Below are 6,283 nucleotides of genomic sequence, written 5' to 3' on the forward strand. Positions count from 1 at the left end.
TGTGCACGGGCTTTCTCTAGTCAAGCGGGGGCTTCTCTTGTTGCGGAGCATGGGCTCTAGGTGTGTGGGCTCAGTAGTTGTGGCATGCAGGCTCTAGAGCGCAGGCTTGGTAGTTGTGGTGCACGGTCTTAGTTTCCCCGCAGCATGTGGGATCTTCCCGGACCAGGGATCGAACCTGTGTCCCCTGCATTGGCAAGCGGATTCTTATCCACTGCGCCACCAGGGAAGTCCCTATCCATTTATCTTTAACATTTAAAATTCTTCAAAATTTTGTGCAAAATCCACAAACTCAATTTTTTTTTAAAACCCTTTAGCCAAACCATTCATTCTATTCTCTGCATCCTAAGCACACATCAAACTTCCTTGTTGTGTTAATTTGCATTTGTATACTGTGACAGGGAGAATTCTAAAGATGGTCCCCCAAGATTCCAGTCCACTGGTTGTTCAGTCAAACACTAATTTATGTCCTCCTGGTGAAGATTTTACAGAAGTAATTAAAGTCTCAAGTCAGTTTATCTTAAGATATGGAGATTATCTGGGTGGGCCCAACTCAATCAGGTGAGAAGCTAAACAGAAGACTTTCTCTGCATGTGCAGAAGTCAGAGAGAGATGTGCTCCTGCTGGCTTAAAGGAAGAAGAAATAAAGTACCATGTTGTGGGATGACTTACGAGTATGAGACCTTTAAGAGATGAGAGCCACCTCTACCTGAAAGCCAGCAAGAAAATGGGGCCTCAGTCCTACAAACACAAGAAAACAAATTCTAGCAACAGCCACTGTGTTTAGTAAAGGACCTACCCAAGCCTCAGATAACCATTGTAGTTTTAGCTAATCCCTTGATTTCAGCTTGTGGGACCTGAGCAGAGAACACAGCCATGCTCTATTGGACTTTTGACATATTGCACTGTGAGATAGTAAGTGGGCATTGTTTTAAGCCATTGAGTTTATGCTTATTTGGTATGGTAGCAATAGGAAACTAACAAATATATGTAATCATTTCATGTGTTGTCCTCTTTACAAATAAAGCTTAAAGTTCCTTGACATCAGGAATTACTTTTGCTTACTGTATATTTATGCTAAACATAATGATTAAACATTCTACTACCTGAGCATGTTTTTAACCATAATTATCTAGATCAAATAAAATATTTTATTCATGGCATCATCATCATTGCTATCATAGAATCAAAAAATTTTGTTTTACCAATTTCAGGAAAAAAAAGAGCACTCTAGTAAATGCTATCAATATTCAGCCCAGATCACCTGTGATATGCTCCTATCCTCCAGCTTCCACAAGCTTAGCCCTATAAAATAAAATATTTTATGGCAGAAGAAGAAATAAAATTTAAACATAAAAAATTTTCTCTGCTCTTTGGCCTCCTCTTTCCCCTCTACTGTGCACTGTGTATCTGCATCGACCAAACCTCCCCCATCGGCAGGAATACCTGCTCAACCATAAACAAACAACATTCCTTCTGAATCTTGAAAGGGGCCATGATGACGCATGACCCACCACTCCCTAGATTGTGTAAACTGTCAATAGTAAGTCATTTAATGTACAGCCCTCTGTCTCAAAAACTTATATAAATGTGCTTTGACTTTTAAATGGTGGAACAGTTCTCAGAGCTTTCTGAGAGGCTGTTCTTGGGTTATAATCCTAATATGGCTTGAATAAAATTTTCATTTCTTTCTTAGATTGACTGATTAATTTTTTGTCGACAGTCCTAAGTGGGTACCTCTAACCTTCTTCAGAGAACTTCCCTTGGGCTACTGTAGCTGTTCAAAGCCTGAAGTGCCTGAAAGTTTATGTGCCCTGTAGCAAGTCCAAGCCAATGCCCATGTAGTATGGGAGTTTAAAAGTCTAGCTCCATTGCCTCAAATAGTCTAAAAACTCAGTGGTGCAATTTCAGTTCTTGAGAACCACAAGTATGAGGGTGAGGCTTGAGCTTTGACTGAAATGTCACTTTTATTTAGGGTGACTGATTCTCTGTTCTGTTTCTCCTACTCCATTACTTCTTTTTTCCCCTGGGATCATTTCCTTAACAAACCACATACCCATGAATCCTCCAACACTTAGCAACAATTCACAAGCAGCTACCCATGACAATTATCAAATGAATGAATGGAAGAAGCACTATTGAATGGATGCAAAATGGTAAAGGACTAAAGGAAAAAAGTTGAAAATTTTATTGTGAGAATAAAATTTCACAAAATCGGTTTATTAATTAAGATAGCATTTGATTTCAGATGCTCCTCAGAGTAAGAAAAACTGATGCCAAAAACTCAGCCTCTGTGCACTGGTGCCAAATTGAATCTTGGAGACAGAGTTTTGGGTGAAGTAAAAAAGAATAGTTTTATTGCTTTGCCAGGCAAAGGGTGACACAGAGGGCTTGTGCCCTGAAAAACTGTGTGTCCCAACCTGGAGGGATTTGGTGAGGAGTTTAATAGTAATGGTTCAAGGGCGGGGCTGCTGGTAAGGATCAGGGTGTGTGCAGAACCTGCACGCCTTTAATCTGGCCTCAGGTGGTCTCCTCCCTGTCTCTGCATCCCTCCCTTCCCTGATTAGCAATTGTTCGAATCTGCCTTTTGGAATTCAGGGAAGGTCATGGAGGCTGGCTGGAAATGGGGGACACGGAAAGGCTTCCGTGCCCAGGAGCTCCACAGGGTCCTGCTCAGTTTCATAACCAACACATACATAATTGACTTGACCACATTCTTCCATGAAGCACATGATACAGAAATTTAACAAGTTATACTGCATGGCTACATGGGCACTTTATACATTGGTATCATTATTAAAAATATGTTAAAAAAGAAAAGGGACATGCAGATGGTAATACTAATACTGTATGTTTTAATATTATATTTTAATTTTAAATGAATTATAATTTAATTTCTAGTAAATAAAAATAAATTTATATTTATTTTACATATTATGCCATAATATATCATTATAAATTATAATAAATATTGTTAAATTTAAAAAACTTAAAGTTAAGTAAAATATTTTATTTTAGTAAAAGTATTTCCTGGAATATAGGATAATTTATGGTACCTCATCAGGAAACAATGGTAACATTTATGGATTTCCTATGCCAATCTGTACAGAAAGGAACAATTAGTGGTAAGGAATTTATTCCAAAAATACTCAATATTAGAGTGACAGTAAAATTAAAAGGCACATGACACCATGGTTTTCAACTCCATTCTGGGATTTAAATAACACTTCTGGCATAAATGATTTAGATTGTTTCTACTCGGCATAAATCAGGATGGACATTCCTGATGACAACAAGGAGGATGATCTGGCGTGGATGTAGATAAAAGTGGTGGTAATGTGCTTGTACTATTTGTGTCAGATACTGTTTTGAATACATAATGTGCACTATCTCATTTCTATAAATCCTCTTAACAGTCTCAGAGAGCAGACGGTAATATCTTCCTCGGACTTTATGATAACAAGGCCCTGAAAAGTCATTAATTGTTTAAAGTCCCACAAGTAGAAAACTGTGGGGCTAGGTTCAAGTTCAACCTGCCTGAAACAAAGCTATGTTCTTAGTCACTGCATGAAAATGGTTAGTTTCCAGACCTGTGGCTGCACAGATGCTTAAATTTAGGAGGTCTGAATAAAACCATATAGACAATGATGAATGTCAACACTTATAACCTTTTTGCACTAACTTATTTTCTCAACTTTATCATTAACTAACATGCATTTTAATAATTTCTAGCTGTTCTAAAAATATGCAACTGTATATGTTCATAGTAAAAAGTAGTTTGAACAGTAGCATTTTTTGGAAGCTATAAATATTCTCCTGGTTCCCAGGAAGAAAACACATTTGATTTAAATGCTCCCCAGAGGAAAGAATAACCAATACTTACAAAACTGACTTGACCAAATACTTCTATGGAGCACATGATAAATTCTTACAAAATTCTTACAAAGTTCGAAGAACAAAAGGTACTCTAGTTCTCGAAGTACTAAGAAATGCTATAAAATGTGACTATGAGAAGATATTCTGGCCAATTTCTGTCTAATGCTGATTCACATATGATTCTCACGTACAAACTCTTGATAGTTCAGTGTAATAAATGAAATGATAAATACCATAATACATAGGAAGACATATCCAGAATGCACTATTTAGTTTTTATGCTTTTCATGTTCAGACCCATCCAATACTTATTAACGATTTCTTCTTCCCACCCCAACTCTGTACTTTAAAATATTCCAAATTTACATAAGAGTTGAAGACTAGAACAGGAAACACATATTCCTCCATTAGTTCACCAGTTGACATTTTGCCATATCTACTTTCTCCCTTACTCTCTCGTCTTCTTTCATTTGTGATTTATTTTCTTAAGGTATTTTCATGTGTGCATGTGCACACGTGCACACACACACAGGCACATACACCCCTAAATATTCAGCATGCATCTTCTAAGAAAAAAAAGTCTCCTATATAACAGTAATTCCATCATTACAACCGACACATTTAACAATTACATAACAACATCATCTAAATTACAGTCCATGTTCAAGAGTCCCAATAATGTCAGGATTACCCACTGAATTTAGGCTCCTTTAATCCAGGATAGTCCCCCAACCTTGTTTGGGTCCTTCACGGCACTGACATTTTTTAAGAGTTGAGGCCAGTTATCTGAAATCTCTGGTTGTCCCTTCATGACAAGAGGAGTTTAAACTTTTCTGCAAGAAAACTGTATATGTACTGTGGTATAGTTCTCAGTGTGTCCCAGAAGCACAGCAGGTCAGAGTGCCAAGTTATTTGGGATGCTAAGTTTGGTCATCTGGTTATGGTGGTGTCCACCAGATGTCTTCATGTTAAAGCTAGCTTTCTCCCTCAGTAGTTAATAACTAACCTCTACGTGAAACTTTGAGACTGTGTGAACATTCATTTCCTTATCAGCCTTTTCCTTAGTAGTCTGCATATAAAGTATACACTCTGTGTTTGGGTTGTATAAAACCCTTTGGAAGGGCTCCTCCAAGCAGCTAGGTCAGTGGTTCTCAGGGCTAAACACTACTGAGCCAGATCCCCAAACTGAAAAGTGCAGTGCAGGACAGCAGCATCAGAAGACGGAAAAGAAAACAGGTGCTTTTTATAGCAGTATGAGGAAGTGAGTGTGTAAACTGGCTCTATGTCCTATAAATACAAATTTATAGAACCAGTATATCTGCTTTCAAGTAACACAGTCAGAAATTATTGCCTTTTTCTACATACTTCAGGCCATGCACATAGTCCTCTGGTGGAGAACTATAGGAAATCACCTCCTTTACACTCCTCCAAGGGATTAAGAATAGCAGTCTTTCAGAACCACATGAAACTAAGAATTATGAAGATAATTCATCTTATTCACTACAAATCAATTATTCTTATGTTAATAATTTTAATATGCATCCTTTTTATATAACTTCATTTCTAAAAACATTGTATTAATCTTTTGTCAGTTCCCATTTTATAGGATTTAAGTTATCCAACAAAATCATGTGGCTACTTCTGCTAAAGATTCTATGACAAAAATCACAGTATAAATCAGTACTCAATAGATGTCATTGATTTACAGTTGGGATGATAGTTCTAATATCATGATTCTAAAAATATACACTTCTAATGACTACATTTGCATAGCATGGATGCTTTCAATCTCCTATTAAACACAGAAAATCAGGGTTATGAGACACTGCCTTTATAATTCCCATGCCTTAGAGTGTTTTGTTGTTTCTTTTATATAAATAAAGTAATTAAAGAATGATCATTCAGATCTGTTTCAGATTAGAATACTTTATTAGCACAGTTTCTGAATGAAATTTAAGAGCTATATAAATTAGTAAATCATTTAAAAATACTACTATGAAAGTGAAAATGTATTTACTTCAATTTTATTTGTAAAGATTTCAGTTATTTAATATATTGTTCTAAGGTCTGTGTAATTTTTAACCAAAACTGATATATAGAGATACTAATATTTACTTTCAATCAGTTTATCAGTTTAATCCTAGGTAAGTATTAATAGTTTTTGATTGTTGCAATATTCAAACACATCTCAAAATCTTGATGGTACCACAATTCATTTTTTTAGTCAGTAATAAAGTATGAGTTTTTGAAGTATTTATTTTTATTGAATTGAAGCAGACTCAAAAGTTTCCTGATAATAGTGCAACTCTCATTCACTTGTATTTTAATACCCTCATGATATTATTTTCGGCTTCTATTTCCTCTTATTAAAAAATGATACTTCTGGATACTACAATTATGAACTATCCCT

This window comes from Globicephala melas, chromosome X, assembly GCF_963455315.2.
Source record: "Globicephala melas chromosome X, mGloMel1.2, whole genome shotgun sequence".
Lineage (NCBI taxonomy): Eukaryota > Metazoa > Chordata > Mammalia > Artiodactyla > Delphinidae > Globicephala > Globicephala melas.